The sequence below is a fragment of the Manis pentadactyla genome, chromosome 14 (genome assembly GCF_030020395.1).
Source record: "Manis pentadactyla isolate mManPen7 chromosome 14, mManPen7.hap1, whole genome shotgun sequence".
NCBI classification, from domain to species: Eukaryota; Metazoa; Chordata; class Mammalia; order Pholidota; family Manidae; genus Manis; species Manis pentadactyla.
In genome coordinates, this window is record NC_080032.1 from 47,819,049 (window position 1) to 47,831,090 (window position 12,042).

Below are 12,042 nucleotides of genomic sequence, written 5' to 3' on the forward strand. Positions count from 1 at the left end.
TGCAGCACTCCAGTTTGAAAAAGACAGATGCACCCCTATGTTTATTGCAGCACTATTTACAATATCCAAGAATTGGAAGCAACCTAAGTGTCAATCAGTAGATGAATGGATAAAGAAGATGTGGTACATATACACAATGGAATACTATTCAGCCATAAGAAGAAAACAAATCCTACCATTTGCAGCAACATGGATGGACCTAGAGGGTATTATGCTCAGTGAAATAAGCCAAGCGGAAAAAGAGAAATACCAAATGATTTCACTCATCTGTGGAGTATAAGAACAAAGGAAAAACTGAAGGAACAAAACAGCAGCAGAATCACAGAACCCAAGAATGGACTAACAGTTACCAAAGGGAAAGGGACTGGGGAGGATGGGTGGGTAGGGAGGGATAATGGGGGGGAAGAAGAAAGGGGGTATTATGATTAGCATGCATAATGGGGGGTGGGAGAAAGGGGAGGGCTGTACAACACAAAGAAGACAAGTAGTGATTCTACAACATTTTGCTAGGCTGATGGACAGTGACTGTAAAGGGGTTTGTGGGGGGGACCTGGTATAGGGGAGGGCCTAGTAAACATAATATTCTTCATGTAATTGTAGATTAATGATAACAAAAAAAGGGGGGGAGTACTCCCTGATAGGATAAAACTGCAAATCACCGATTAATGCATGCTTTAAATATCCCTAATTTTGATCATTTAAAGGGTGTCAGATGATCAGCTATGGAAGTACATTTTTCTGATAATATTCTTTTCTCTTAAAAAAAAAAAGCAGTTCCTGTGTGGTGATCTCCAATAAGCTCTTCATAATGGTATAAAGGGCGTATCAAAGTGTGGGCAAAGGGTTTGTTTGTGTTCATACAGAGGATCAAAGCCTAATTTGGCTACCCAGAAAACGAATTAAGATACGATATGAAGAAGAACTTCCAACATCAACATTCTCTGGAAGAGTCATTCCAGAAGATGATCATCAAAAAACTTCAACAAAGTTCCTGGCGCTGTTGCAGTTGTAGCTGCATTCATCCCACCGGTTCCTGGACTTGCCATTGGAATGAAGAAGGAGATATCTAAGCTGGGCTGTGCATACAGTAAAACAAATTTGACTGGATCTATACTGTTGGAACTCAACCAAGAATTAGGAGACATGCAAGTTGCAGCGCTCCAAAATCTTGTGACTATAGACTATCTACTGTTAAAAGAACATATGGGGTGTGAACAGTTCCCAGGAATGTGTTGTTTTAATTTGTCTGATTTTTCTCAAACTATTCAAATTCAGTTAGACAATATCCATCATATCATTGATAAGTTTTCACAAATGCCTAGGGTGCCTAACTGGTTTTCTTGGTTTCACTGGATATGGCTGGTAATTGTAGGTCTGCTTTGGTTATATAGCTGTATTCCTATTGTGTTAATGTGTGCACGCATTTTAATTAGTAGTTTAAAACCTATTCATGCTGAAGTTACTCTACAAGAAGATATGTCAAAGAAATAATCAATCGTCCCATGTTTTCTTCCATCTGCTACTTCTATAGCTTTTCTTCTTCCTTCCTAATTACAACCCTTTAGTAGAATTCGTGCCTCATATCTAAATTACCGAGTATCATAATTCTTCCAAGTGGTAAAGATACCTCAAGACAAATGCTGGGTATAGAAGCCACAAGGCATAAATCTGCAAAGAAGTAAAAAGCTAACCTTTTCAAATATTGCTTCTTTCTCACTTACTAACTTTACATTTCCCCTGTATGGCCCTGGAAGATGACTGGTTAGCCAGAGACGGGTAAGATTCCTCAAGGGAGGAACAACCTAAGACAGGCACAGTCACAGGGGGGCCATCAGGAGAGAAACTGGGGATCAACAGAGGTGAGGCTTAGAACCTCACTCCCCTGTTTTGAGAGAAATCTTCTGCATCCGTGGATATTTTATTGCCCTTGTCTAGCTTGGATTAATACTTAATCTATAGGCACACACCTGATCATCTACATTTGCCCTCTTACAACACTAAACTATGTTTTCTACCTTTATCTTGCATCTACCTACCACTTCAGCATTTTGTAAAAAATAATAATAATAATAATAAGGGAGAAATGTGGGATTCACATATAAATCAAGTATAAAAATCAAACAAATAATCATATTTGACCTGATTGTTTATAGTTCATGATGCGTGATCAAAATCGAAAGTTTTTGTGATGACTGCCCTTGTACTGTTCACCAAGTAAGAACTAATTCACTATGTAAGAATTTGTTCACCATGTAAAAAATTGTTTGTTATGCTTCAGAAGATTGGAGACTGTTGAGAATTAGGCTTGGGGTTGATTAATGATTGTGCATTGAGTCCCCTATACAGAATTTTATTGTTGTTAACAACCATATGATCAATAAATATGAGAGATGCCCTCTCAAAAAAAAAAAACTACATGATCATCTCCATAGATGCTGAAAAAGCATTTGACAAAATTCAACATCCATTCATGATAAAAACTCTCAACAACATGGTAGAGTGGGCAAGTACCTCAACATAATAAAGACCATATAGGACAAACCCACAGCCAACATCATACTTAACAGCGAGAAGCCAAAAGATTTTCCTTTAAAACTGGAAATAAGACAAGGATGCCCACTCTCCCCACTTCTATTCAACATAGTTCTAGAGGTCCTCGCCATGGCAGACAACACAAAGAAATAAAAGGCATCCAGATTGGTAAAGAAGAAGTTAAACTGTCACTATTTGCAGATGACATGAAATTGTACATAAAAAACCCTAAAGATTCCACTTCAAAACTACTAGATCTAATATCTGAATTCAGCAAAGTTGCAGGATGCAAAATTAATACACAGAAATATGTTGCATTCCTATACATTAATGATGAACTAGCAGAAAGAGAAATCAGGAAAAAAATTCCCCTCACAATTGCATCAAAAAGAATAAAATACCTAGGAATAAACCTAACCAAGGAAGTGAAAGACCTATTCTCTGAAAATTATAAGACACACTCATGAGAGAAATCAAAGAAGATACCAATATGGAAGCACATCCCGTGCTAATGGATAGTAAGAATCAATATTGTCAGAATGGCCATCCTGTCTAAAGCAATCTACAGATTCAATGCAATCCCTATCAAAATACCAACAGCATTCTTCAAAGAACTAGAGAAAATAGTTCTAAAATTCATATGGAACCACGAAAGACTGAATAGCCAAAGCAATCCTGAGGAGGAAGAATAAAGCAGGGGGAATTATGCTCCCTGACTTCAAGGTCTACTACAAAGCCACAGTAATCAAGACAATTTGGTACTGGCACAAGAACAGACCCATAGACCAATGGAACAGACTAGAGAGCCCTGATATAAATCCAAGCATATATGGTCAATTAATATATGACAGAGGAGCCATGGACATACAATGGGAAAAAGACAGCCTCTTCAACAGCTGGTGTTGACAAAACTGGACAGCTACATGCAAGAGAATGGAATTGGATTATTGTTTGACCCCATACACAAAAGTAAACTCAAAATGGATCAAGGACCTGAATGTAAGTCATGAAACCATAAAACTCTTAGAAGGCCACATAGGCAAAAATCTCCTGAATATAAACATGAGCAACTTTTTTCTGATTGCATCTCCTCGAGCAAGGGAAACAAAAGCAAAAATGAACACATGGGACTGCATCAAACTAAAAAGCTTCTGTACAGCAAAGGACACCAGCAACAAAACAAAAAGGCATCCTACAGTATGGGAGAATATATTTGTAAATGACATACCTGAGAAGAGGTTAACATCCAAAATATATAAAGAACTCACACGCTTCACACCCAAAAAAGCAAATAACCTGATTAAAAAATTGGTGGAACATATAAACAGACAATTATCTAAAGGAGAAATTCAGATGGCCAACAGGCACATGAAAAGATGCTCCACATCATTAATTATCAGGGAAATGCAAATAAAAACCACAGTGAGATATTACCTCATGCCAGTTAGGATGGACAGCATCGAAAACACTAAGAACAACAAAAGCCGGCGAGGATGTGGATAAAGGAGAACCCTCCTACACTGCTGGTGGGAATGTAAACTAGTTCAACCATAGTGGATAGCAATACGGAGGTTCCTCATAAAACTAAAAATATAAATACCATTTTACCCGGTAATTCCACTCCTAGGAATTTACCCAAAGAATATAATTTGTCAGATTCCAAAAGACATATGCACCCCTATGTTTATTGCAGCACTATTTACAATAGCCAAGATACAGAAGCAACCTAAGTATCCATCAGTAGATGAATGGATAAAGAAGACATGGTACATATACACAATGGAATACTATTCAGCCATAAGAAAGAAATCCTACCATTTGCAATAACACGGACAGAGCTGGAGGATACTCAGTGAAATAAGTCAGGCAGAGGAAGACAAGTAACAAATGATTTCCCTCATTTGTGGAATGTAACAACGAAGCAAAACTGAAGGAACAAAACAGCAACAGACTCACAGACTCCAAGAAGGGATTAAGGGTTACCAAAGGGGAGCGGGTAGGGGAGGGTGGGTGGGGATGGGATGAGAAGGGGATTGAGGGGTATTATGATTGGTACACATGATGTGGGGGATCATGGGGAAGGTAGTGTAGCACAGAAAAGGCAAATTGTGACTCGGTGACATCTTACTATACTGTTGGGCAGTGACTGCAATGGGGTATGGCTAGGACAAATTATGTATGCGATCTTTATAGTCTACTAATACAGGTAGTTCGCTTGTGTGTTTCTAACTTCTATGTCTTTCCTTGCTTTTTTGCACTGACTAGAAGTCCAGCTACGATGTTGAATAGAAGTGATGAGAGCAGATACCTTTGCCTTTCCAATCTTGGAAATACTTGGTCTTTCGGCTTTGCTATGACTTTGGCTGGGTTTTTTTCTTCTTTTAAATCATGAGTTGACCTTTGTCAAACGCTTCATCTGCATCTATTGAGATGAACATGTTTTTTCTTCTTTATTCTGTTTATATAACTAATTACATTAATGGATTTCCAATCTTAAACCAACCTTTGATTAATGGGATAAACTCTCTTGGTTATGGCCTATTTTCCTTTGTATATATACTGAATTCCATTTGCTGATACTTTGTTAAAGATCTTCCCATCTGTGTTTGTGAGAGTTATTAATTTACAATAACTCTATAATTTTCTTGTATTTATTTTTCTGGCTTTTGTATCAGGGTGATAATACTGGGCTTCCTAAAATGAGTTTTGAAGTCATCCCATCTGTTTTGTGTATGACTGGTATTACTTTTTCCTTAAATGTTTGACAGCCTAGTGAAGCCACCTGTGCCTTAAGTTTTCTTGAAGAAGAGGTTTTCATTATGAGTTCATTTTCCTTAATTGACATAGGGATGTTTAGGTTTTATATTTTTTCTCTAGTCAGTTTTGCTAATTGGTGTCAAAGTATTTATTCATTTCATCTAACATCAAATACACTGGCATGATGTGGTTTATATATTCTCTTATCCTTTTAATATCTTGTATGTAAGAGCTCCAATTATGTCCTTTCATTCCTGAGATTTGTAATTTATGCTTTCTTTTTTCTTGATCAGTCCAGTTTATTCATTTTTCAAAGAACTGATTATTAATTTCACTGATTTATTTTTGTTCATTAATTCCCTAGTCCACTGATTTGTAGTCTTTCATAGCCTTATATCTAATTTGAGCTTAATTTGTCCTAGCTTCTTAACATAGGCTGAATTAAGACCTCTCTCATTTTAATGTATTTTAATGCCATAGTTTTTAACACTGTATCAGCTGCATCCCACAAATCCTGGTATGTTTTCACTTTCATTCAGTTTAAGATATTCTAATTTCACTGTGACTTTTAGTGTTTTTTCCCCTACAGTTCATTTTTGGTAGCTTATATTGTTATATCTTTAAGCTTATTTATATTTTCTTTTGCTTTGTCAATCTTCTATTGATCCTATCCAGTGAATTCTTCATGTCAAATACTGTATTGTTTAACTTTAGAAACTCTATTTGGTTCTTTTTAAATATATATATTCTGTATTTTCATCAGCATACTCGTTTTTATTTATATCCTTGAGCATATTTATAATGTTTACAGAAATTGTTTTTACATCCTTACCTGCTAATTCCATTATTTTGTCACTTCTGGAGCAGTTTATTGGTCAAATTTTCTTTTAGTTCTGTATTAATTTCCCTGCTTCACACATCTTGTAATTTTTTATTGGGTACTGTACATTGGGAATTGAACATTTTTATAAGCTGTATTTTGTTGTATTCCTTTAAAGAGTTCTTCAACTTTTTTTTGTTGGGCAAGTAAGTTACTTGAAGATCAACTTGATCCTTTCTAAGCCTGGTTTTAGGCTTTTGCGGACAGGTTGAGGGTAGCTTTTACTCAAAGGCTCATTTAGCTCCAGTACTCAGATGTGAAGCATTCAAGGTCTCCACTGAATGTCCAATGTATTCAACAAGGTCTGTCCATTCCAGGTGATGGATGTGCGAATGACACCCAGCCCTGTGTAAACTCTGAGGGTAGTTCAGCTGACCATTTCCTGTAATTGTTCTTCATCCCACAGCTGTGCTTTCCCTGGATTCATGAAGTTTCATGCTACACGAGCAGATTATTCAACTAAGTCTCTGGGATCCCTGAGCAGAATTCTGGAGCTCTTTCTCTCCAATACTCTGTTGGCGAATTCAACCTTCCTCAGAACTTCAACCTCTCGCTCCTCAACCCGATGACAGTACCAGACTCTGGACCCTCCTCCTTTGCCAGAACTGTGAAACTGCCTGGGGAAGAAATACGAGATGATCATAGAGCTCATTCTGCTTATTTTCCTTCTCTCTGGGATCACAGCCCTGTACACATATTGCCCAATTTCTGAAGTTGATTAACATACTAAGTTCAATTTTCGCCTTTATAGTGGGTGAACATGTCCCATGATAGTTATGCCTTCATGGGCAGAAATGGAAGTCAATAATTTATTCTGCTTGGGATTCACTAATTATACATATTCATGCCTTTTATTGACTAAAAAGATTCTTAATTTGCTGAATATTGCCTTTTCCACATTCTCTCCTTAAGTTCTAATAATTATTGGACTTTGATTCAACTAATATTCAGGGCTGATTGTGCCAGACACTGTTTTAGGCATTTGTGATACCTAAACAAAGCAAGCATTCTGCTCTAATTGAATTCACATTGTGTAAAGCTTATCCTCTGCTTCTGAACTCACTTTTCTTATTTCCATCTCTCATCTCTCTAGCTGTATTGTTTCATCTCATCCATTTTATATTCACTCATTCTGTCCTTGGCTTTTATATAGCCTATTTAACCCTTCACTTAAGTTTTTTTAAAATTACAAGCTCTTATTTTCTTTCAGAGTATAGTCATATTTGCTCACATTAGGTGTCTGCATCTAATATTTGTGTCTGCTTTTCATTGATTTGTTTGCCATGTTTCATAACTTTTTTGTATTTCACTGATTTCATAATCATTCATGGCACTTCCTCCTTCAGAGGAAAATCTGTGGATTGGGTTATAGGAACATCCCTTCAGTGCTTGCTTTTTACCAGGAGTGCTGAAGATAGCAACTACCTAAGAACCAATCTTTATTTTCCATTATGTTTGGGAATTTGTTTAGGGATTTCTAGATCAGGTAGAAAATGTATACTTGAAGCCCAAACCTGGTTGAGATAGAGTCCAAGGGCTTCAAATCCTTAGGAAACTTTTTAGTCCATATTGTCACCAATGTGTGCAGACCTTTGTAGATTCTGGTTTTATGTACGTGGTGGGTTGGTGGCTGATAGTCTGTTTTCTCAATCCACAGACATATTAAAACCTATGTCCCTTAATTACAGAGACAGCAACTTTCCCCAAGTGACCAGTCAGTACCTGTGTTGACTCCTCTATTTTTAATTTACCATTGGATGGGCACTTTGAGATTGCCTTTTCTTCCTTGTCAACTCAGCTATGTCCTTAAAATCACTGCAATTTATCCAGCTTTTCCAGTTGTTTTTAGGGGGCAAGGTTTTTAAGTTTTCTTATTCTTTGATATTGTGTAACAAAGATTCTCTAGTCCGTTGCCAAAATGTTTTTAACATCACAAAATTTGATCATGATTAACAGGCATTTCCTATTTCCCTTAAAACTCAAGTGTTCTTAACATGGCCTTGTATGGCTCTGTACCACCTCATACCGGTCCTCTCTGCTCCCTACGACTCCCATCCTGTTGGATTCTCAGCTCCTCAGTGTTTTGCAGCCTGTGTTATTTCTACTCACCTTCCTCCAAATTTTGCCTTTGTCAATACCCATTCATCTTTTAATACACGGCCGGCACGGAAGCTTTCCTAAGCTCCCACTCACCAGACTGCACCCACCTTCTTAGAGTCTCATAGTACTGTATTTATGGAAGCATTAGAATGTCCCTATAGACAGGACCCTGTGGTGGTGACTTTTCAAGATTGCAGGAGGGAACAGGGTATGCCTAGGAGACTTCTCTTGAAGTACATTTGCTCAAGTATCTTTTTAATTTAACTCCTGTGCTGATTGAAGCTGCCCTTGGTGCCACCAGTCGGCTCTTCCCTTCCACCGAAGCACTCCAGACTCTGTAATGACCTGTTCAATTTCTTGTAATTATTTCTGTCATTTCCATGAAAATATAGTTTCAATGTTGGCCATTTTGCACCTGCACATATTCCAAGTTGCAGGGGGCTCTTTGGGCTACCATTCAAGCCCAGGCTCCTCAGCGAGGTGTCGCACAACCCCATTCAGCCTGATCCCCACAACACACCATCAACTTCACATTAATCTCTCACCCCTGAACTCACAGATGTTTACATTTCCTTTCCAATAGATTTCAGTCTTAAAGCTGGCAACTCATCTTTGTATCCTCATCATTTTACACATAGGAAATGCTCCAAGAATGTGAAACAAGAGAATTCATAGTGAAGGGCAAGAAATGTAAAGGGAAGCAGGACTTCGATGATAGCGTTAATATCGAGGTACTTCTTGCTGCCACAAACTAGGACAATTAGTACTCTTTCAATGCCGATGCAGCATTGCCTAGTCTTTACACTGGCTCCTGGTCTAGAATCCCTGCATGTGACTTAGAAAAACTGCCTCTCTGTATCCGTGTTTTTGGTAAGGTGCCTCCAGAACTCACAGAATTCGTACATGTGAAATGCTTACAAGAGTGCCTAACACCTAGTGCACCTAGTCGGTTCTTGGGAAGTGGCAGATTCCTGGGTAATCACTTTATTGGATAATGTGAATCCATGTAGCACCTGCAGATTAACTCTCTGCACTAAATTCTGTCTGCCAATTCAAACCCAGTTAGTACCAGTGTAAATTTCTAAGTGTTCATATTATGTTAACAATATTTCAAAGCTGTTTTAGGTAAAAATCCTTTCTAATTTGTAAATGTATAGTATAGCTTAAAAATTTATATACTATTTCATATTTATTTCAAAGCATCATCACATACATTATTTAAACACATCCTTACTTAAAGCATTGAGCAAAAGGTGTTTCTAATGAGGAAATAGACACAGGTGATGACTTGGCTTCCCAAGAACTATACATTGTGTCATCCACAAAAGGTGTTGGAAAGTAACATTTGTGCAAGAAAGTACCTGTAATAAAATTTAAAAACAGAGAAGTATCTAACATTTCTTGCAGCTTGGTGTTTAGAGTGGATGGAGAAACATGGCCTGGATGGGACTCTTAGGTGGGTTCTCACACAGCTGCATCCTCACAACCTGGGGATTTTGATCTCTGGCATCTTAGAGGTTGGTATCTAGCATCCTAAAAAAGAGTTTCATCCTCTTCTCCACCTTTAGTATTTTTATCAACAGGGACATGAGTAAAGCATAAATTTATAACTGCAAAACCTAGAAGGAATTAACAGTGCATAGCAGAATGGGAACAAAAAGAACTTAACAGACTAACAAGTGCAGAAGGAATTTCCCATAAAATTAAGCCTACATCTATTTTGTGACCTAACAATTCCACTCTCAGGTACTTACACAAGGGAAACGAAAGCATGTGTTTACAAAAAGACCTGTACAAGAATGTTTATAGCAGCCTTATTGTAAAGGCCAAAAACTGGAGACCCAATCCAGCAGAATACAATTCAGCAGCCAAAAGGGATGAACAGATACAGGCTACAATATGGATAAGTCAGACTGGAGACAGTACATGTGGTCGGATACCGTTCATGTGAAATCAAATAGGCAAAACTAATGGGTGGCAATAGACTCAGAAGTTGCTGCCAGGAGACAGCAGTAACTGAGAGCAAAGCGGCCTGCAGGCACTTTGTTTCTGCAGGTGATTGAAACTGTCTTCCTTAGAGTAGTGGTTATACTAGCGTACAGTGTAGTTGTCAAAAGTCGTAAGCTGAACACCTAAGATCTGTGCATTTTACTGTATGTTGTTAATTAAACTTCATTTTCTTTTTTAATGTTGAAAAATTAGAGGAGGGCTGTTGTGCATGACATGACAACTGTACAAGTGTGGGTGTGCCAAGCAGGAGCAGTGCTGGCACGCTTACATCATTGCATTCGGAATTGGAGCTTGATCACAAACTTAGTGTGAATCAAGGGTGTACTGGATTCAACTCTTTAATAGCCAACATCAACCAAACCTTAAGACTTTCCTTATAACCCTTTGCCTATTCCCTATTGGACAGTCTACTACCCAGGAGGGAAGACTCTGTTCTTAGATATTTTTCAGCATAAAGTAATGTCCATCTACATTTCTGTACAAAATGGGAGTTTAACAGACAGCAGACAACACAGGCGAGTGAATTTTAGGAAGGTGCAAGTACCGGGTGAACAGGTATGCAAAAGTGCACATCTGACCAGGTGCATTGCTTTGAGAAACCCCTTAGCTTCCAGTGAATTCTCCAAGGGATTTCTTTAAAAGAATTTCAAACCCAGAAATATTAAAACTGATAACCTTCACACACACACACACTACACATTGTGGCCCATCTTAAACTGCCTGCCAAGGTCATGTTGGCGCGCACACACACACACACACTACACATTGTGGCCCATCTTAAACTGCCAAGGTCATGTTGGCACACACACACACACACACACACACACACACACACACTACACATTGTGGCCCATCTTAAACTGCCAAGGTCATGTTGGCGCACACACACACACACACACACACACACACTACACATTGTGGCCCATCTTAAACTGCACACACACACACACACAATACAAATTGTGGCCCATCTTAAACTGCCTGCCAAGGTCATGTTGGATTTCCCAGTAAGAAGCAGCAGAAAGGTTGACTTTTTTTTTCCCCTGCTTTGTTGAAATTATACTGCTTTTTAATAAACCCAAAGAAAATCTTGAGCTTTGTCATTGTTGGCTTCCTTTTTCTACAAAAAACGTAAGGATTCTCCCATAGAGACACGAGGCACAAACATACCTGTTCCACTATGGACCTTCCCATGGTGCTGTCGTCTCCCCTCCTCTGAGCACCTTCTGTTTCCATTGCTGAAGCTCTTCCTCCAAAGTGTACTTGGAGCCCTTCTTCCACTTGCTTTTCTTTTTTCCCCTACATTCATTTTCATCTCTTCGCCTAACAGGACATTGCCAACACTATTTTTACCCCACCAATCTCCATTATAATTTATTCTAACAGCATTGCTGAGCCCAAAGGAGAAAGTAAATACCACCACCAAGAGCCTCAAAACTCAAGGAGAGGCCTGATTTCAGGCCCTGCCACCATCTCCCACCCTCGACACATACACACCTTTTTCTGCCAGGACAAAATGTTTGAATAGTCAAGAAATCTAAACTTGTGCTCGAAATGATGGAAAAAGTCAACTTAATCACTACCTCTTAAATAAGAACTTGTAACCAAATGACCTCTGATATTCCAGAGCAGCTGCCCTCTTTTTTGGGGGGTTTTCTTTGCAAAAAGGAGAATGCTAAGAGCCAGAGCAGAACAGCTCAGAACAATATGGAAAAGACCAAGAGTTGCCACCAGTAACTTTTCCTTGTGCAGCTCTTGGAATT